The sequence below is a fragment of the Ochotona princeps genome, chromosome 1, assembly GCF_030435755.1.
Source record: "Ochotona princeps isolate mOchPri1 chromosome 1, mOchPri1.hap1, whole genome shotgun sequence".
In the NCBI taxonomy this organism is placed as follows: Eukaryota; Metazoa; Chordata; class Mammalia; order Lagomorpha; family Ochotonidae; genus Ochotona; species Ochotona princeps.
In genome coordinates, this window is record NC_080832.1 from 142,546,264 (window position 1) to 142,568,568 (window position 22,305).

Here is a 22,305-nt window from a genome sequence, read left to right on the forward strand (position 1 = left end):
TGTGAAGTTCATGAGGCAGATGAAGTTGTTTTGGCAGTGGAAGAGCTGTGCTGCTGCTTCGGGTAGTTGTCATTCACCAGCACAGTCCTTTCCCTAGGTGTCATATCCACTTTCATACAGATGTACTGCCAGAGCACTTGGTTTCCATGGCAGCGGGAAATGCCATGGGCACTGAACTTGTCTTTGGCCGTGAAGTTTTGAGCGCCTTGAGTGTGGAGCTCCATGTTCGTTTTGTGTGGGTGCTCAAGCTGCTTGATTCCATCCCACTGGGCTCAATGGGCTCATTGCGACCGGAAGTGACCCAACAGGGTTTCCTAGATAGCTGCCAGGACAGCTGATGGTATGTGAAGTTCATGATGCAGGTGGAGTTGTTTTGGCACTGGAAGAGCTGTGCTGCTGCTTCGGGCAGTTGCCATTCACCAGCACACTCCCTTGATTAGATGTCATATCCACTTTCAGACATCTGTGCTGCCAGAGCACTTGGTTTCCATGGCAGCGGGAAATGGCTTTTGCACTGAACTTGTCTTTGGCCGTGGAGGTTTGAGCGCCTTGAGTGAGGAGCTCCATGTTCGTTTTGTATGGGTGCTGAAGCTGCTTGATTCCATCCCACTGGGCTCAATGGGCATGGGACCGGAAGTGACCCAACAGGGTTTCCTAGATACCTTGCAAGACAGCTGATGGTATGTGAAGTTCATGAGGCAGGTGGAGTTGTTTTGGCAGTGGAAGAGCTGTGCTGCTGCTTCGGGCAGTTGCCATTCACCAGCACACTCCCTTCCCTAGGTGTCATATCCACTTTCAGACATATGTGCTGCCAGAGCTCTTAGTGTCCATGGCAGCGGGAAATGGCTTGGGCACTGAACTTGTCTTTTGCCGTGAAGTTTTGAGCGCCTTGAGTGAGGAGCTCCATGTTCGTTTTTTGTGGGTGCTGAAGCTGCTTGATTCCATCCCACTGGGCTCAATGGGCTCAATGCGACAGAAAGTGAGCCAACAGGGTTTCCTAGATAGCTGCCAGGACAGCTGATGGTATGTGAAGTTCATGAGGCAGATGGAGTTGCTTTGGCAGTGGAAGAGCTGTGCTGCTGCTTCGGGCAGTTGCCATTCACCAGCACACTCCCTTGATTAGGTGTCATATCCTCTTTCAGACATATGTGCTGCCAGAGCACTTGGTTTCCATGGCAGCGGGAAATGGCTTGGGCACTGAACTTGTCTTTGGCCGTGGAGTTTTGAGCGTCTTGAGTGAGGAGCTCCATGTTGGTTTTGTGTGGGTGCTCAAGCTGCTTGATTCCATCCCACTGGGCTCAATGGGCATGGGACCGGAAGTGAGCCAACAGGGTTTCCTAGATAGCTGCCAGGATAGCTGATGGTATATGAAGTTCATGAGGCAGATGGAGTTGTTTTGGCAGTGGAAGAGCTGTGCTGCTGCTTCGGGCATTTGCCATTCACCAGCACACTCCCTTCCCTAGGTGTCATATCCACTTTCAGACATCTGTGCTGCCAGAGCACTTGGTTTCCATGGCAGCTAGAAATGCCTTGGGCACTGAACTTGTCTTTGGCTGTGAAGTTTTGAGTGCCTTGAGTGAGGAGCTCCATGTTCGTTTTGTGTGGGTGCTGAAGCTGCTTGATTTCATCCCACTGGGCTCAATGGGCATGGGACCGGCAGTGAGCCAACAGGGTTTCCTAGATAGCTGCCAGGACAGCTGATGGTATGTGAAGTTCATGATGCAGGTGGAGTTGTTTTGGCACTGGAAGAGCTGTGCTGCTGCTTCGGGCAGTTGCCATTCACCACCACACTCCCTTCCCTAGGTGTCATATCCACTTTCAGACATATGTGCTGCCAGAGCACTTGGTTTCCATGGCAGCCGGAAATGGCTTGGGCACTGAACTTGTCTTTGGCCGTGCAGTTTTGAGCGCCTTGAGTGAGGATCTCGATGTTCGTTTTGTGTGGGTGCTGAAGCTGCTTGATTCCATCCCACTGGGCTCAATGGGCATGGGACCGGAAGTGACCCAACAGGGTTTCCTAGATAGCTTCCAAGACAGCTGATGGTATGTGAAGTTCATGAGCAGGTGGAGTTGTTTTGGCAGTGGAAGAGCTGTGCTGCTGCTTCGGGCAGTTGCCATTCACCAGCACACTCCCTTCCCTAGGTGTCATATCCACTTTCAGACATATGTGCTGCCAGAGCTCTTAGTGTCCATGGCAGCGGGAAATGTCTTGGGCACTGAACTTGTCTTTGGCCGTGAAGTTTTGAGCGCCTTGAGTGAGGAGCTCCATGTTCGTTTTGTGTGGGTGCTGAAGCTGCTTGATTCCATCCCACTGGGCTCAATGGGCATGGGACCGGAAGTGACCCAACAGGGTTTCCTAGATAGCTGCCAGGACAGCTGATGGTATGTGAAGTTCATGAGGCAGGTGGAGTTGTTTTGGCAGTGGAAGAGCTGTGCTGCTGCTTCGGGCAGTTGTCATTCACCAGCACAGTCCCTTCCCTAGGTATCATGTCCACTTTCAGACATATGTGCTGCCAGAGCACTTGGTTTCCATGGCAGCCGGAAATGGCTTGGGCACTGAACTTGTCTTTGGCCGTGCAGTTTTGAGCGCCTTGAGTGAGGATCTCGATGTTCGTTTTGTGTGGGTGCTGAAGCTGCTTGATTCCATCCCACTGGGCTCAATGGGCATGGGACCGGAAGTGACCCAACAGGGTTTCCTAGATAGCTTCCAAGACAGCTGATGGTATGTGAAGTTCATGAGCAGGTGGAGTTGTTTTGGCAGTGGAAGAGCTGTGCTGCTGCTTCGGGCAGTTGCCATTCACCAGCACACTCCCTTCCCTAGGTGTCATATCCACTTTCAGACATATGTGCTGCCAGAGCTCTTAGTGTCCATGGCAGCGGGAAATGTCTTGGGCACTGAACTTGTCTTTGGCTGAGGAGTTTTGATTGCCTTGAGTGAGGAGCTCCATGTTCGTTTTGTGTGGGTGCTGAAGTTGCTTGATTCCATCCCACTGGGCTCAATGGGCTCAATGCAACAGAAAGTGAGCCAACAGGGTTTCCTAGATAGCTGCCAGGACAGCTGATGGTATGTGAAGTTCATGAGGCAGATGGAGTTGTTTTGGCAGTGGAAGAGCTGTGCTGCTGCTTCGGGCAGTTGCCATTCACCAGCACACTCCCTTGATTAGGTGTCATATCCTCTTTCAGACATATGTGCTGCCAGAGCACTTGGTTTCCATGGCAGCGAGAAATGGCTTGGGCACTGAACTTGTCTTTGGCCGTGAAGTTTTGAGCGCCTTGAGTGAGGAGCTCCATGTTCGTTTTGTGTGGGTGCTGAAGCTGCTTGATTCCATCCCACTGGGCTCAATGGGCATGGGACCGGAAGTGACCCAACAGGGTTTCCTAGATAGCTGCCAGGACAGCTGATGGTATGTGAAGTTCATGAGGCAGGTGAGTTGATTTGGCAGTGGATGAGCTGTGCTGCTGCTTCGGACAGTTGCCATTCACCAGCACACTCCCTTGATTAGGTGTCATATCCTCTTTCAGACATATGTGCTGCCAGAGCACTTGGTTTCCATGGCAGCGGGAAATGGCTTGGGCACTGAACTTGTTTTTGGCCGTGAAGTTTTGAGCGCCTTGAGTGAGGAGCTCCATGTTCGTTTTGTGTGGGTGCTGAAGCTGCTTGATTCCATCCCACTGGGCTCAATGGGCTCAATGCGACAAGAAGTGACCCAACAGGGTTTCCTAGATAGCTGCCAGGACAGCTGATGGTATGTGAAGTTCATGAGGCAGGTGGAGTTGTTTTGGCAGTGGAAGAGCTGTGCTGCTGCTTCAGGCAGTTGCCATTCACCAGCACACTCCCTTCCCTAGGTGTCATATCCACTTTCAGACATATGTGCTGCCAGAGCACTTGGTTTCCATGGCAGCGGGAAATGGCTTGGGCACTGAACTTGTCTTGGGCAGTGGAGGTTTCATCGCCTTGAGTGACGAGCTCCATGTTCGTTTTTTGTGGGTGCTGAAGCTGCTTGATTCCATCCCACTGGGCTCAATGGGCTCAATGCGAGAGGAAGTGACCCAACAGGGTTTCCTAGATAGCTGCCAGGACAGCTGATGGTATGTGAAGTTCATGAGGCAGGTGGAGTTGTTTTGGCAGTGGAAGAGCTGTGCTGCTGCTTCGGGCAGTTGCCATTCACCAGCACACTCCCTTGATTAGGTGTCATATCCACTTTCAGACATATGTGCTGCCAGAGCACTTGGTTTCCATGGCAGCCGGAAATGGCTTGGGCACTGAACTTGTCTTTGGCCATGTAGTTTTGAGCGCCTTGAATGAGAGCTCCATGTTCGTTTTTTGTGGGTGCTGAAGCTGCTTGATTCCATCCCACTGGGCTCAATGGGCTCAATGCGACAGGAAGTGACCCAACAGGGTTTCCTAGATAGCTGCCAGGACAGCTGATGGTATGTGAAGTTCATGAGGCAGGTGTAGTTGTTTTGGCAGTGGAAGAGCTGTGCTGCTGCTTCGGGCAGTTGCCATTCACCAGCACACTCCCTTCTCTAGGTGTCATATCCACATTCAGACATATGTGCTGCCAGAGCTCTTAGTTTCCATGGCAGCGGGAAATGGCTTGGGCACTGAACTTGTCTTTGGCTGTGGAGTTTTGAGCGCCTTGAGTGAGGAGCTCCATGTTGGTTTTGTGTGGGTGCTGAAGCTGCTTGATTCCATCCCACTGGGCTCAATGGGCATGGGACCGGAAGTGACCCAACAGGGTTTCCTAGATAGCTGCCAGGACAAATGATGGTAAGTGAAGTTCTTGAGCAGGTGGAGTTGTTTTGGCAGTGGAAGAGCTGTGCTGCTGCTTCGGGCACTTGCCATTCACCAGCACACTCCCTTCCCTAGGTGTCATATCCTCTTTCAGACATATGTGCTGCCAGAGCACTTGGTTTCCATGGCAGCGGGAAATGGCTTCGGCACTGAACTTGTCTTTGGCCGTGGAATTTTGAGCGCCTTGAGTGAGGAGCTCCATGTTGGTTTTGTGTGGGTGCTGAAGCTGCTTGATTCCATCCCACTGGGCTCAATGGGCTCAATGCGACAAGAAGTGAGCCAACAGGGTTTCCTAGATAGCTGCCAGGACAGCTGATGGTATGTGAAGTTCATGAGGCAGGTGGAGTTGTTTTGGCAGTGGAAGAGCTGTGCTGCTGCTTCAGGCAGTTGCCATTCACCAGCACAGTCCCTTCCCTAGGTGTCATATCCACTTTCAGACATATGTGCTGCCAGAGCACTTGGTTTCCATGGCAGCGGGAAATGGCTTGGGCACTGAACTTGTCTTTGGCCATGTAGTTTTGAGCGCCTTGAGTGAGGAGCTTCATGTTCGTTTTGTGTGGGTGCTCAAGCTGCTTGATTCCATCCCACTGGGCTCAATGGGCATGGGACCGGAAGTGACCCAACAGGGTTTCCTAGATAGCTGCCAGGACAGCTGATGGTATGTGAAGTTCATGAGGCAGGTGGAGTTGTTTTGGCACTGGAAGAGCTGTGCTGCTGCTTCGGGCAGTTGCCATTCACCAGCACACTCCCTTCCCTAGGTGTCATATCCACTTTCAGACATATGTGCTGCCAGAGCTCTTAGTGTCCATGGCAGCGGGAAATGGCTTGGGCACTGAACTTGTCTTTGGCCGTGCAGTTTTGAGCGCCTTGAGTGAGGAGCTCCATGTTCGTTTTGTGTGGGTGCTGAAGCTGCTTGATTCCATCCCACTGGGCTCAATGGGCTCAATGCGACAGAAAGTGAGCCAACAGGGTTTCCTAGATAGCTGCCAGGACAGCTGATGGTATGTGAAGTCCATGAGGCAGGTGGAGTTGTTTTGGCAGTGGAAGAGCTGTGCTGCTGCTTCGGGCAGTTGCCATTCACCAGCACACTCCCTTCCCTAGGTGTCATATCCACTTTCAGACATATGTGCTGCCAGAGCACTTGGTTTCCATGGCAGCGGGAAATGGCTTGGGCACTGAACTTGTCTTTGGCTGTGTAGTTTTGAGCGCCTTGAGTGAGGAGCTCCATGTTCGTTTTGTGTGGGTGCTGAAGCTGCTTGATTCCATCCCACTGGGCTCAATGGGCATGGGACCGGAAGTGACCCAACAGGGTTTCCTAGATAGCTGCCAGGACAGCTGATGGTATGTGAAGTCCATGAGGCAGGTGGAGTTGTTTTGGCAGTGGAAGAGCTGTGCTGCTGCTTCGGGCAGTTGCCATTCACCAGCACACTCGCTTCCCTAGGTGTCATATCCACTTTCAGACATATGTGCTGCCAGAGCACTTGGTTTCCATGGCAGCGAGAAATGGCTTGGGCACTGAACTTGTCTTTGGCTGTGGAGTTTTGAGCGCCTTGAGTGAGGAGCTCCATGTTCGTTTTGTGTGGGTGCTGAAGCTGCTTGATTCCATCCCCCTGGGCTCAATGTGCATGGGACCGAAAGTGACCCAACAGGGTTTCCTAGATAGCTGCCAGGACAGCTGATGGTATGTGAAGTTCATGAGGCAGGTGGAGTTGTTTTGGCAGTGGAAGAGCTGTGCTGCTGCTTCGGGCAGTTGCCATTCACCAGCACACTCCCTTCCCTAGGTGTCATATCCACTTTCAGACATATGTGCTGCCAGAGCACTTGGTTTCCATGGCAGCGGGAAATGGCTTGGGCACTGAACTTGTCTTTGGCCGTGGAGTTTTGAGCGCCTTGAGTGAGGAGTTAAATGTTAGTTTGGTGTGGGTGCTCAAGCTGCTTGATTCCATCCCACTGGGCTCAATGGGCATGGGACCGGAAGTGACCCAACAGGGTTTCCTAGATAGCTGCCAGGACAGCTGATGGTATGTGAAGTTCATGAGGCAGGTGGAGTTGTTTTGGCAGTGGAAGAGCTGTGCTGCTGCTTCGGGCAGTTGCCATTCACCAGCACACTCCCTTCCCTAGGTGTCATATCCACCTTTAGACATATGTGCTGCCAGAGCACTTGGTTTCCATGGCAGCGGGAAATGGCTTGGGCACTGAACTTGTCTTTGGCTGTGACGTTTCGAGCGCCTTGAGTGAGGAGCTCCATGTTGGTTTTGTATGGGTGCTGAAGCTGCTTGATTCCATCCCACTGGGCTCAATGGACATGGGACCGGAAGTGACCCAACAGGGTTTCCTAGATAGCTGCCAGAACAGCTGATGGTATGTGAAGTTCATGAGGCAGGTGGAGTTGTTTTGGCAGTGGAAGAGCTGTGCTGCTGCTTCGGGCAGTTGCCATTCACCAGCACACTCCCTTCCCTAGGTGTCATATCCACTTTCAGACATATGTGCTGCCAGAGCACTTGGTTTCCATGGCAGCGGGAAATGGCTTGGGCACTGAACTTATCTTTGGCCGTGGAGTTTTGAGCGCCTTGAGTGAGGAGCTCCATGTTCGTTTTGTGTGGGTGCTGAAGCTGCTTGATTCCATCCCACTGGGCTCAATGGGCATGGGACCGGAAGTGACCCAACAGGGTTTCCTAGATAGCTGCCAGGACAGCTGATGGTATGTGAAGTTCATGAGGCAGGTGAGTTGTTTTGGCAGTGGAAGAGCTGTGCTGCTGCTTCGGGCACTTGCCATTCACCAGCACAGTCCCTTCCCTAGGTGTCATATCCACTTTCAGACATATGTGCTGCCAGAGCACTTGGTTTCCATGGCAGCGGGAAATGGCTTGGGCACTGAACTTGTCTTTGGCCGTGGAGTTTTGAGCGCCTTGAGTGAGGAGCTCCATGTAGGTTTTGTGTGGGTGCTCAAGCTGCTTGATTCCATCCCACTGGGCTCAATGGGCATGGGACCGGAAGTGACCCAACAGGGTTTCCTAGATAGCTTCCAAGACAGCTGATGGTATGTGAAGTTCATGAGCAGGTCGAGTTTCTTTGGCAGTAGAAGAGCTGTGCTGCTGCTTCGGGCAGTTGCCATTCACCAGCACACTCCCTTCCCTAGGTGTCATATCCACTTTCAGACATATGTGCTCCCAGAGCTCTTATTTTCCATGGCAGCGGGAAATGTCTTGGGCACTGAACTTGTCTTGGGCCGTGTAGGTTTGATCGCCTTGAGTGACGAGCTCCATGTTCGTTTTGTGTGGGTGCTGAAGCTGCTTGATTCCATCCCACTGGGCTCAATGGGCATGGGACCGGAAGTGACCCAACAGGGTTTCCTAGATAGATGCCAGGACAGCTGATGGTATGTGAAGTTCATGAGGCAGGTGGAGTTGTTTTGGCAGTGGAAGAGCTGTGCTGCTGCTTCGGGCAGTTGCCATTCACCAGCACACTCCCTTGATTAGGTGTCATATCCTCTTTCAGACATCTGTGCTGCCAGAGCACTTGGTTTCCATGGCAGCGGGAAATGGCTTGGGCACTGAACTTGTCTTTGGCCGTGAAGTTTTGAGCGCCTTGAGTGAGGAGTTAAATGTTAGTTTGGTGTGGGTGCTGAAGCTGCTTGATTCCATCCCACTGGGCTCAATGGGCATGGGACCGGAAGTGACCCAACAAGGTTTCCTAGATAGCTGCCAGGACAGCTGATGGTATGTGAAGTTCATGAGGCAGATGGAGTTGTTTTGGCAGTGGAAGAGCTGTGCTGCTGCTTCGGGCAGTTGCCATTCACCAGCACACTCCCTTGATTAGGTGTCATATCCTCTTTCAGACATCTGTGCTGCCAGAGCACTTGGTTTCCATGGCAGCGGGAAATGGCTTGGGCACTGAACTTGTCTTTTGCCGTGAAGTTTTGAGCGCCTTGAGTGAGGAGCTCCATGTTCGTTTTGTGTGGGTGCTGAAGCTGCTTGATTCCATCCCACTGGGCTCAATGGGCTCAATGCGACAGGAAGTGAGCCAACAGGGTTTCCTAGATAGCTGCCAGGACAGCTGATGGTATGTGAAGTTCATGAGGCAGTTGGAGTTGTTTTGGCAGTGGAAGAGCTGTTCTGCTGCTTCGGGCAGTTGCCATTCACCAGCACACTCCCTTTCCTAGGTGTCATATCCACTTTCAGACATATGTGCTGCCAGAGCACTTGGTTTCCATGGCAGCGGGAAATGGCTTGGGCACTGAACTTTTCTTTGGCCGTGAAGTTTTGAGCGCCTTGAGTGAGGAGCTCCATGTTCGTTTTGTGTGGGTGCTGAAGCTGCTTGATTCCATCCCACTGGGCTCAATGGGCATGGGACCGGAAGTGAGCCAACAGGGTTTCCTAGATAGCTGCCAGGACAGCTGATGGTATGTGAAGTTCATGAGGCAGGTGGAGTTGTTTTGGCAGTGGAAGAGCTGTGCTGCTGCTTCGGGCAGTTGCCATTCACCAGCACACTCGCTTCCCTAGGTGTCATATCCACTTTCAGACATATGTGCTGCCAGAGCACTTGGTTTCCATGGCAGCGGGAAATGGCTTGGGCACTGAACTTGTCTTGGGCTATGTAGTTTTGAGCGCCTTGAGTGAGGAGCTCCATGTTCGTTTTGTGTGGGTGCTGAAGCTGCTTGATTCCATCCCACTGGGCTCAATGGGCATGGGACCGGAAGTGAGCCAACAGGGTTTCCTAGATAGCTGCCAGGATAGCTGATGGTATATGAAGTTCATGAGGCAGATGGAGTTGTTTTGGCCGTGGAAGAGCTGTGCTGCTGCTTCGGGCAGTTGCCATTCACCAGCACACTCCCTTCCCTAGGTGTCATATCCACTTTCAGACATCTGTGCTGCCAGGGCACTTGGTTTCTATGGCAGCCGGAAATGGCTTGGGCACTGAACTTGTCTTTGGCCGTGCAGTTTTGAGCGCCTTGAGTGAGGAGCTCCTTGTTCGTTTTGTGTGGGTGCTCAAGCTGCTTGATTCCATCCCACTGGGCTCAATGGGCATGGGACCGGAAGTGAGCCAACAGGGTTTCCTAGATAGCTGCCAGGATAGCTGATGGTATATGAAGTTCATGAGGCAGATGGAGTTGTTTTGGCAGTGGAAGAGCTGTGCTGCTGCTTTGGGCAGTTGCCATTCACCAGCACACTCCCTTCCCTAGGTGTCATATCCACTTTCAGACATCTGTGCTGCCAGAGCACTTGGTTTCCATGGCAGCGGGAAATGGCTTGGGCACTGAACTAGTCTTTGGCCGTGGAGTTTTGAGCGTCTTGAGTGAGGAGCTCCATGTTCGTTTTGTGTGGGTGCTGAAGCTGCTTGATTCCATCCCACTGGGCTCAATGGGCTCAATGCGACAGGAAGTGAGCCAACAGGGTTTCCTAGATAGCTGCCAGGACAGCTGATGGTATATGAAGTTCATGAGGCAGTTGGAGTTGTTTTGGCAGTGGAAGAGCTGTTCTGCTGCTTCGGGCAGTTGCCATTCACCAACACCCTCCCTTCCCTAGGTGTCATATCCACTTTCAGACATATGTGCTGCCAGAGCACTTGGTTTCCATGGCAGCGGGAAATGGCTTGGGCACTGAACTTGTCTTTGGATATGTAGTTTTGAGCGCCTTGAGTGAGGAGCTCCATGTTGGTTTTGTGTGGGTGCTGAAGCTGCTTGATTCCATCCCACTGGGCTCAATGGGCATGGGACCGGAAGTGAGCCAACAGGGTTTCCTAGATAGCTGCCAGGACAGCTGATGGTATGTGAAGTTCATGAGGCAGGTGGAGTTGTTTTGGCAGTGGAAGAGCTGTGCTGCTGCTTCGGGCAGTTGCCATTAACAACCAAACTCCCTTCCCTAGGTGTCATATCCACTTTCAGACATCTGTGCTGCCAGAGCACTTGGTTTCCATGGCAGCGGTAAATGGCTTGTTCACTGAACTTTTCTTTGGCTGTGAAGGTTTGAGCGCCTTGAGTGAGGAGCTCCATGTTGGTTTTGTGTGGGTGCTGAAGCTGCTTGATTCCATCCCACTGGGCTCAATGGGCATGGGACCGGAAGTGACCCAAAAGGGTTTCCTAGATAGCTGCCAGGACAGCTGATGGTATGTGAAGTTCATGAGGCAGGTGGAGTTGTTTTGGCAGTGGAAGAGCTGTGCTGCTGCTTCGGGCAGTTGCCATTCACCAGCACACTCGCTTCCCTAGGTGTCATATCCACTTTCAGACATCTGTGCTGCCAGAACACTTGGTTTCCATGGCAGCGGGAAATGGCTTGGGCACTGAACTTGTCTTTGGCTGTAGAGTTTTGAGCGCCTTGAGTGAGGAGCTCCATGATCATTTTGTGTGGGTGCTGAAGCTGCTTGATTCCATCCCACTGGGCTCAATGGGCATGGGACCGGAAGTGACCCAACAGGGTTTCCTAGATAGCTGCCAGGACAGCTGATGGTATGTGAATTTCATGAGGCTGGTGGAGTTGTTTTGGCAGTGGAAGAGCTGTGCTGCTGCTTCGGACAGTTGCCATTCACCAGCACACTCCCTTCCCTAGGTGTCATATCCACTTTCAGACATATGTGCTGCCAGAGCACTTGGTTTCCATGGCAGCGGGAAATGGCTTGGGCACTGAATTTGTCTTTGGCCATGTAGTTTTGAGCGCCTTGAGTGAGGAGCTCCATGTTGGTTTTGTGTGGGTGCTCAAGCTTCTTGATTCCATCCCACTGGGCTCAATGGGCATGGGACCGGAAGTGACCCAACAGGGTTTCCTAGATAGCTGCCAGGACAGCTGATGGTATGTGAAGTTCATGAGGCAGATGGAGTTGTTTTGGCAGTGGAAGAGCTGTGCTGCTGCTTCGGGCAGTTGCCATTCACCAGCACACTCCCTTGATTAGGTGTCATATCCTCTTTCAGACATCTGTGCTGCCAGAGCACTTGGTTTCCATGGCAGCGGGAAATGGCTTGGGCACTGAACTTGTCTTTGGCCATATAGTTTTGAGCGCCTTGAGTGAGGAGCTCCATGTTAGTTTTGTGTGGGTGCTCAAGCTGCTTGATTCCATCCCACTGGGCTCAATGTGCATGGGACCGGAAGTGACCCAAAAAGGATTCCTAGATAGCTGCCAGGACAGCTGATGGTATGTGAAGTTCATGAGGCAGGTGATTTGATTTGGCAGTGGATGAGCTGTGCTGCTGCTTCGGACAGTTGCCATTCACCAGCACACTCCCTTCCCTAGGTGTCATATCCTCTTTCAGACATATGTGCTGCCAGAGCACTTGGTTTCCATGGCAGCGGGAAATGGCTTGGGCACTGAACTTGTCTTTGGCCGTGGAGTTTTGAGCGCCTTGAGAGAGGAGCTCCATGTTAGTTTTGTGTGGGTGCTGAAGCTGCTTGATTCCATCCCACTGAGCTCAATGGGCTCAATGCGACAGGAAGTGACCCAACAGGGTTTCCTAGATAGCTGCCAGGACAGCTGATGGTATGTGAAGTTCATGAGTCAGATGGAGTTGTTTTGGCAGTGGAAGAGCTGTGCTGCTGCTTCGGGCAGTTGCCATTCACCAGCACACTCCCTTGATTAGGTGTCATATCCTCTTTCAGACATCTGTGCTGCCAGAGCACTTGGTTTCCATGGCAGCGGGAAATGGCTTGGGCACTGAACTTGTCTTTGGCCGTGAAGTTTTGAGCGCCTTGAGTGAGGAGCTCCATGTTAGTTTTGTGTGGGTGCTGAAGCTGCTTGATTCCATCCCACTGGGCTCAATGGGCTCAATGCGACAGGAAGTGAGCCAACAGGGTTTCCTAGATAGCTGCCAGGACAGCTGATGGTATGTGAAGTTCATGAGGCAGGTGGAGTTGTTTTGGCAGTGGAAGAGGGGTGCTGCCGCTTCGGGCAGTTGCCATTCACCAGCACACTCCCTTCCCTAGGTGTCATATCCACTTTCAGACATATGTGCAGCAATAGCTCTTATTTTCCATGGCAGCGGGAAATGGCTTGGGCACTGAACTTGTCTTTGGCTATGTAGTTTTGAGCGCCTTGAGTCAGGAGCTCCATGTTCGTTTTGTGTGGGTGCTCAAGCTGCTTGATTCCATCCAACTGAGCTCAATGGGCATGGGACCGGAAGTGACCGAACAGGGTTTCCTAGATAGCTGCCAGGACAGCTGATGGTATGTGAAGTTCATGAGCAGGTGGAGTTGTTTTGGCAGTGGAAGAGGGGTGCTGCCGCTTCGGGCAGTTGCCATTCACCAGCACACTCCCTTCCCTAGGTGTCATATCCACTTTCAGACATATGTGCAGCAATAGCTCTTATTTTCCATGGCAGCGGGAAATGGCTTGGGCACTGAACTTGTCTTTGGCCGTGGAGGTTTGAGCGCCTTGAGTGAGGAGCTCCATGTTCGTTTTGTGTGGGTGCTCAAGCTGCTTGATTCCATCCCACTGGGCTCAATGGGCATTGGACCGGAAGTGAGCCAACAGGGTTTCCTAGATAGCTGCCAGGACAGCTGATGGTATGTGAAGTTCATGAGGCAGGTGGAGTTGTTTTGGCAGTGGAAGAGCTGTGCTGCTGCTTCGGGCAGTTGCCATTCACCAGCACACTCCCTTCCCTAGGTGTCATATCCACTTTCAGAAATATGTGCTGCCAGAGCACTTGGTTTCCATGGCAGCGGGAAATGGCTTGGGCACTGAACTTGTCTTTGGCCATGTAGTTTGAGCGCCTTGAGTGAGGAGCTCCATGTTCATTTTGTGTGGGTGCTGAAGCTGCTTGATTCCATCCCACTGGGCTCAATTGGCATGGGACCGGAAGTGACCCAACAGGGTTTCCTAGATAGCTGCCAGGACAACTGATGGTATGTGAAGTTCATGAGGCTGGTGGAGTTGTTTTGGCAGTGGAAGAGCTGTGCTGCTGCTTCGGGCAGTTGCCATTTACCAGCAAACTCCCTTCCCTAGGTGTCATATCCACTTTCAGACATATGTGCTGCCAGAGCACTTGGTTTCCATGGCAGCGGGAAATGGCTTGGGCACTGAACTTGTCTTTGGCCGTGAAGTTTTGAGCGCCTTGAGTGAGGAGCTCCATGTTCGTTTTGTGTGGGTGCTCAAGCTGCTTGATTCCATCCCACTGGGCTCAATGGGCATGGGACCGGAAGTGACCCAACAGGATTTCCTAGATAGCTGCCAGAACATCTGATGGTATGTGAAGTTCATGAGGCAGGTGGAGTTGTTTTGGCACTGGAAGAGCTGTGCTGCTGCTTCGGGCAGTTGCCATTCACCACCAAACTCCCTTCCCTAGGTGTCATATCCACTTTCAGACATATGTGCTGCCAGAGCACTTGGTTTCCATGGCAGCGGGAAATGGCTTGGGCACTGAACTTGTCTTTGGCCGTGAAGTTTTGAGCGCCTTGAGTGAGGAGCTCCATGTTCGTTTTGTGTGGGTGCTGAAGCTGCTTGATTCCATCCCACTGGGCTCAATGGGCATGGGACCGGAAGTGAGCCAACAGGGTTTCCTAGATAGCTGCCAGGACAGCTGATGGTATATGAAGTCCATGAGGCAGGTGGAGTTGTTTTGGCAGTGGAAGAGCTGTGCTGCTGCTTCGGCAGTTGCCATTCACCAGCACAGTCCCTTCCCTAGGTGTCATATCCACTTTCAGACATATGTGCTGCCAGAGCACTTGGTTTCCATGGCAGCGGGAAATGGCTTGGACACTGAACTTGTCTTTGGATATGTAGTTTTGAGCGCCTTGAGTGAGGAGCTCCATGTTAGTTTTGTGTGGGTGCTGAAGCTGCTTGATTCCATCGCACTGGGCTCAATGGGCATGGGACCGGAAGTGACCCAACAGGGTTTCCTAGATAGCTGCCAGGACAAATGATGGTATGTGAAGTTCATGAGGCAGGTGAGTTGATTTGGCAGTGGATGAGCTGTGCTGCTGCTTCGGACAGTTGCCATTCACCAGCACACTCCCTTCCCTAGGTGTCATATCCTCTTTCAGACATATGTGCTGCCAGAGCACTTGGTTTCCATGGCAGCGGGAAATGGCTTGGGCACTGAACTTGTCTTTGGCCGTGGAGTTTTGAGCGCCTTGAGAGAGGAGCTCCATGTTCCTTTTGTGTGGGTGCTCAAGCTGCTTGATTCCATCCCACTGGGCTCAATGGGCATGGGACCGGAAGTGACCCAACAGGGTTTCCTAGATAGCTGCCAGGACAGCTGATGATATGTGAAGTTCATGAGGCAGGTGGAGTTGTTTTGGCAGTGGATGAGCTGTGCTGCTGCTTCAGGCAGTTGCCATTCACCAGCACACTCCCTTCCCTAGGTGTCATATCCACTTTCAGACATATGTGCTGCCAGAGCACTTGGTTTCCATGGCAGCGGGAAATGCCTTGGGCACTGAACTTGTCTTTGGCCGTGTAGTGATGAGCGCCTTGAGTGAGGAGCTCCATGTTCGTTTTGTGTGGTTGCTGAAGCTGCTTGATTCCATCCCACTGGGCTCAATGGGCATGGGACCGGAAGTGACCCAACAGGGTTTCCTAGATAGCTGCCAGGACAGCTGATGGTATGTGAAGTTCATGAGGCAGGTGGAGTTGTTTTGGCAGTGGAAGAGCTGTGCTGCTGCTTCGGGCAGTAGCCATTCACCACCAAACTCCCTTCCCTAGGTGTCATATCCACTTTCAGACATCTGTGCTGCCAGAGCACTTGGTTTCCATGGCAGCGGGAAATGGCTTGGGCACTGAACATTTCTTTGGCCGTGAAGTTTTGAGCGCCTTGAGTGAGGAGCTCCATGTTCGTTTTGTGTGGGTGCTGAAGCTGCTTGATTCCATCCCACTGGGCTCAATGGGCATGGGACCGGAAGTGAGCCAACAGGGTTTCCTAGATAGCTGCCAGGACAGCTAATGGTATATGAAGTCCATGAGGCGGATGGAGTTGTTTTGGCAGTGGAAGAGCTGTGCTGCTGCTTCGGGCAGTTGCCATTCACCACCAAACTCCCTTCCCTAGGTGTCATATCCACTTTCAGACATATGTGCTGCCAGAGCACTTGGTTTCCATGGCAGCGGGAAATGGCTTGGGCACTGAACTTTTCTTTGACCGTGAAGTTTTGAGCGCCTTGAGTGAGGAGCTCCATGTTGGTTTTGTGTGGGTGCTGAAGCTGCTTGATTCCATCCCACTGGGCTCAATGGGCATGGGACCGGAAGTGACCCAACAGTGTTTTCTAGATAGCTGCCAGGACAGCTGATGGTATATGAAGTCCATGAGGCAGGTGGAGTTGTTTTGGCAGTGGAAGAGCTGTGCTGCTGCTTCGGGCAGTTGCCATTCACCAGCACACGCCCTTCCCTAGGTGTCATATCCACTTTCAGACATATGTGCTGCCAGAGCACTTGGTTTCCATGGCAGCGGGAAATGTCTTCGGCACTGAACTTGTCTTTGGCCATGTAGTGTTGAGCGCCTTGAGTGAGGAGCTCCATGTTCGTTTTGTGTGGGTGCTCAAGCTGCTTGATTCCATCCCACTGGGCTCAATGGGCATGGGACCGGAAGTGACCCAACAGGGTTTCCTAGATAGCTGCCAGGACAGCTGATGGTATGTGAAGTTCATGAGGCAGGTGAGTTGATTTGGCAGTGGATGAGCTGTGCTGCTGCTTCGGACAGTTGCCATTCACCAGCACACTCCCATCCCTAGGTGTCATATCCTCTTTCAGACATATGTGCTGCCAGAGCACTTGGTTTCCATGGCAGCGGGAAATGGCTTGGGCACTGAACTTGTCTTTGGATATGTAGTTTTGAGCGCCTTGAGTGAGGAGCTCCATGTTAGTTTTGTGTGGGTGCTGAAGCTGCTTGATTCCATCCCACTGGGCTCAATGGGCATGGGACCGGAAGTGACCCAACAGGGTTTCCTAGATAGCTGCCAGGACAAATGATGGTATGTGAAGTTCATGAGGCAGGTGGAGTTGTTTTGGCAGTGGAAGAGCTGTTCTGCTGCTTCGGGCAGTTGCCATTCACCAGCACACTCCCTTCCCTAGGTGTCATATCCACTTTCAGACATCTGTGCTGCCAGAGCACTTGGTTTCCATGGCAGCGGTAAATGGCTTGTTCACTGAACTTTTCTTTGGCTGTGAAGGTTTGAGCGCCTTGAGTGAGGAGCTCCATGTTGGTTTTGTGTGGGTGCTGAAGCTGCTTGATTCCATCCCACTGGGCTCAATGGGCATGGGACCGGAAGTGACCCAAAAGGGTTTCCTAGATAGCTGCCAGGACAGCTGATGGTATATGAAGTCCATGAGGCAGGTGGAGTTGTTTTGGCAGTGGAAGAGCTGTGCTGCTGCTTCGGCAGTTGCCATTCACCAGCACAGTCCCTTCCCTAGGTGTCATATCCACTTTCAGACATATGTGCTGCCAGAGCACTTGGTTTCCATGGCAGCGGGAAATGGCTTGGACACTGAACTTGTCTTTGGATATGTAGTTTTGAGCGCCTTGAGTGAGGAGCTCCATGTTCGTTTTGTGTGGGTGCTGAAGCTGCTTGATTCCATCCCACTGGGCTCAATGGGCATGGGACCGGAAGTGACCCAACAGGGTTTCCTAGATAGCTGCCAGGACAAATGATGGTATGTGAAGTTCATGAGGCAGGTGAGTTGATTTGGCAGTGGATGAGCTGTGCTGCTGCTTCGGACAGTTGCCATTCACCAGCACACTCCCTTCCCTAGGTGTCATATCCTCTTTCAGACATATGTGCTGCCAGAGCACTTGGTTTCCATGGCAGCGGGAAATGGCTTGGGCACTGAACTTGTCTTTGGCCGTGGAGTTTTGAGCGCCTTGAGAGAGGAGCTCCATGTTCCTTTTGTGTGGGTGCTCAAGCTGCTTGATTCCATCCCACTGGGCTCAATGGGCATGGGACCGGAAGTGACCCAACAGGGTTTCCTAGATAGCTGCCAGGACAGCTGATGATATGTGAAGTTCATGAGGCAGGTGGAGTTGTTTTGGCAGTGGATGAGCTGTGCTGCTGCTTCAGGCAGTTGCCATTCACCAGCACACTCCCTTCCCTAGGTGTCATATCCACTTTCAGACATATGTGCTGCCAGAGCACTTGGTTTCCATGGCAGCGGGAAATGCCTTGGGCACTGAACTTGTCTTTGGCCGTGTAGTGATGAGCGCCTTGAGTGAGGAGCTCCATGTTCGTTTTGTGTGGTTGCTGAAGCTGCTTGATTCCATCCCACTGGGCTCAATGGGCATGGGACCGGAAGTGACCCAACAGGGTTTCCTAGATAGCTGCCAGGACAGCTGATGGTATGTGAAGTTCATGAGGCAGGTGGAGTTGTTTTGGCAGTGATAGAGCTGTGCTGCTGCTTCGGGCAGTAGCCATTCACCACCAAACTCCCTTCCCTAGGTGTCATATCCACTTTCAGACATATGTGCTGCCAGAGCACTTGGTTTCCATGGCAGCGGGAAATGGCTTGGGCACTGAACATTTCTTTGGCCGTGAAGTTTTGAGCGCCTTGAGTGAGGAGCTCCATGTTCGTTTTGTGTGGGTGCTGAAGCTGCTTGATTCCATCCCACTGGGCTCAATGGGCATGGGACCGGAAGTGAGCCAACAGGGTTTCCTAGATAGCTGCCAGGACAGCTAATGGTATATGAAGTCCATGAGGCGGATGGAGTTGTTTTGGCAGTGGAAGAGCTGTGCTGCTGCTTCGGGCAGTTGCCATTCACCACCAAACTCCCTTCCCTAGGTGTCATATCCACTTTCAGACATATGTGCTGCCAGAGCACTTGGTTTCCATGGCAGCGGGAAATGGCTTGGGCACTGAACTTGTCTTTGACCGTGAAGTTTTGAGCGCCTTGAGTGAGGAGCTCCATGTTGGTTTTGTGTGGGTGCTGAAGCTGCTTGATTCCATCCCACTGGGCTCAATGGGCATGGGACCGGAAGTGACCCAACAGTGTTTTCTAGATAGCTGCCAGGACAGCTGATGGTATATGAAGTCCATGAGGCAGGTGGAGTTGTTTTGGCAGTGGAAGAGCTGTGCTGCTGCTTCGGGCAGTTGCCATTCACCAGCACACGCCCTTCCCTAGGTGTCATATCCACTTTCAGACATATGTGCTGCCAGAGCACTTGGTTTCCATGGCAGCGGGAAATGTCTTCGGCACTGAACTTGTCTTTGGCCATGTAGTGTTGAGCGCCTTGAGTGAGGAGCTCCATGTTCGTTTTGTGTGGGTGCTGAAGCTGCTTGATTCCATCCCACTGGGCTCAATGGGCATGGGACCGGAAGTGACCCAACAGGGTTTCCTAGATAGCTGCCAGGACAGCTGATGGTATGTGAAGTTCATGAGGCAGGTGAGTTGATTTGGCAGTGGATGAGCTGTGCTGCTGCTTCGGACAGTTGCCATTCACCAGCACACTCCCATCCCTAGGTGTCATATCCTCTTTCAGACATATGTGCTGCCAGAGCACTTGGTTTCCATGGCAGCGGGAAATGGCTTGGGCACTGAACTTGTCTTTGGATATGTAGTTTTGAGCGCCTTGAGTGAGGAGCTCCATGTTAGTTTTGTGTGGGTGCTGAAGCTGCTTGATTCCATCCCACTGGGCTCAATGGGCATGGGACCGGAAGTGACCCAACAGGGTTTCCTAGATAGCTGCCAGGACAAATGATGGTATGTGAAGTTCATGAGGCAGGTGGAGTTGTTTTGGCAGTGGAAGAGCTGTTCTGCTGCTTCGGGCAGTTGCCATTCACCAGCACACTCCCTTCCCTAGGTGTCATATCCACTTTCAGACATATGTGCTGCCAGAGCACTTGGTTTCCATGGCAGCGGGAAATGGCTTGGGCACTGAACTTGGCTTTGGCCGTGCAGTTTTGAGCGCCTTGAGTGAGGAGCTCCATGTTGGTTTTGTGTGGGTGCTGAAGCTGCTTGATTCCATCCCACTGGGCTCAATGGGCATGGGACCGGAAGTGACCCAACAGGGTTTCCTAGATAGCTGCCAGGACAGCTGATGGTATGTGAAGTTCATGAGGCAGGTGGAGTTGTTTTGGCAGTGGAAGAGCTGTGCTGCTGCTTCGGGCAGTTGCCATTAACAACCAAACTCCCTTCCCTAGGTGTCATATCCACTTTCAGACATCTGTGCTGCCAGAGCACTTGGTTTCCATGGCAGCGGTAAATGGCTTGTTCACTGAACTTTTCTTTGGCTGTGAAGGTTTGAGCGCCTTGAGTGAGGAGCTCCATGTTGGTTTTGTGTGGGTGCTGAAGCTGCTTGATTCCATCCCACTGGGCTCAATGGGCATGGGACCGGAAGTGACCCAAAAGGGTTTCCTAGATAGCTGCCAGGACAGCTGATGGTATGTGAAGTTCATGAGGCAGGTGGAGTTGTTTTGGCAGTGGAAGAGCTGTGCTGCTGCTTCGGGCAGTTGCCATTCACCAGCACACTCGCTTCCCTAGGTGTCATATCCACTTTCAGACATCTGTGCTGCCAGAACACTTGGTTTCCATGGCAGCGGGAAATGGCTTGGGCACTGAACTTGTCTTTGGCTGTAGAGTTTTGAGCGCCTTGAGTGAGGAGCTCCATGATCATTTTGTGTGGGTGCTGAAGCTGCTTGATTCCATCCCACTGGGCTCAATGGGCATGGGACCGGAAGTGACCCAACAGGGTTTCCTAGATAGCTGCCAGGACAGCTGATGGTATGTGAATTTCATGAGGCTGGTGGAGTTGTTTTGGCAGTGGAAGAGCTGTGCTGCTGCTTCGGACAGTTGCCATTCACCAGCACACTCCCTTCCCTAGGTGTCATATCCACTTTCAGACATATGTGCTGCCAGAGCACTTGGTTTCCATGGCAGCGGGAAATGGCTTGGGCACTGAATTTGTCTTTGGCCATGTAGTTTTGAGCGCCTTGAGTGAGGAGCTCCATGTTGGTTTTGTGTGGGTGCTCAAGCTTCTTGATTCCATCCCACTTGGCTCAATGGGCATGGGACCGGAAGTGACCCAACAGGGTTTCCTAGATAGCTGCCAGGACAGCTGATGGTATGTGAAGTTCATGAGGCAGATGGAGTTGTTTTGGCAGTGGAAGAGCTGTGCTGCTGCTTCGGGCAGTTGCCATTCACCAGCACACTCCCTTGATTAGGTGTCATATCCTCTTTCAGACATCTGTGCTGCCAGAGCACTTGGTTTCCATGGCAGCGGGAAATGGCTTGGGCACTGAACTTGTCTTTGGCCATATAGTTTTGAGCGCCTTGAGTGAGGAGCTCCATGTTAGTTTTGTGTGGGTGCTGAAGCTGCTTGATTCCATCCCACTGGGCTCAATGTGCATGGGACCGGAAGTGACCCAAAAAGGATTCCTAGATAGCTGCCAGGACAGCTGATGGTATGTGAAGTTCATGAGGCAGGTGATTTGATTTGGCAGTGGATGAGCTGTGCTGCTGCTTCGGACAGTTGCCATTCACCAGCACACTCCCTTCCCTAGGTGTCATATCCTCTTTCAGACATATGTGCTGCCAGAGCACTTGGTTTCCATGGCAGCGGGAAATGGCTTGGGCACTGAACTTGTCTTTGGCCGTGGAGTTTTGAGCGCCTTGAGAGAGGAGCTCCATGTTAGTTTTGTGTGGGTGCTGAAGCTGCTTGATTCCATCCCACTGAGCTCAATGGGCTCAATGCGACAGGAAGTGACCCAACAGGGTTTCCTAGATAGCTGCCAGGACAGCTGATGGTATGTGAAGTTCATGAGGCAGATGGAGTTGTTTTGGCAGTGGAAGAGCTGTGCTGCTGCTTCGGGCAGTTGCCATTCACCAGCACACTCCCTTGATTAGGTGTCATATCCTCTTTCAGACATCTGTGCTGCCAGAGCACTTGGTTTCCATGGCAGCGGGAAATGGCTTGGGCACTGAACTTGTCTTTGGCCGTGAAGTTTTGAGCGCCTTGAGTGAGGAGCTCCATGTTAGTTTTGTGTGGGTGCTGAAGCTGCTTGATTCCATCCCACTGGGCTCAATGGGCTCAATGCGACAGGAAGTGAGCCAACAGGGTTTCCTAGATAGCTGCCAGGACAGCTGATGGTATGTGAAGTTCATGAGGCAGGTGGAGTTGTTTTGGCAGTGGAAGAGGGGTGCTGCCGCTTCGGGCAGTTGCCATTCACCAGCACACTCCCTTCCCTAGGTGTCATATCCACTTTCAGACATATGTGCAGCAATAGCTCTTATTTTCCATGGCAGCGGGAAATGGCTTGGGCACTGAACTTGTCTTTGGCTATGTAGTTTTGAGCGCCTTGAGTGAGGAGCTCCATGTTCGTTTTGTGTGGGTGCTCAAGCTGCTTGATTCCATCCAACTGAGCTCAATGGGCATGGGACCGGAAGTGACCGAACAGGGTTTCCTAGATAGCTGCCAGGACAGCTGATGGTATGTGAAGTTCATGAGCAGGTGGAGTTGTTTTGGCAGTGGAAGAGGGGTGCTGCCGCTTCGGGCAGTTGCCATTCACCAGCACACTCCCTTCCCTAGGTGTCATATCCACTTTCAGACATATGTGCAGCAATAGCTCTTATTTTCCATGGCAGCGGGAAATGGCTTGGGCACTGAACTTGT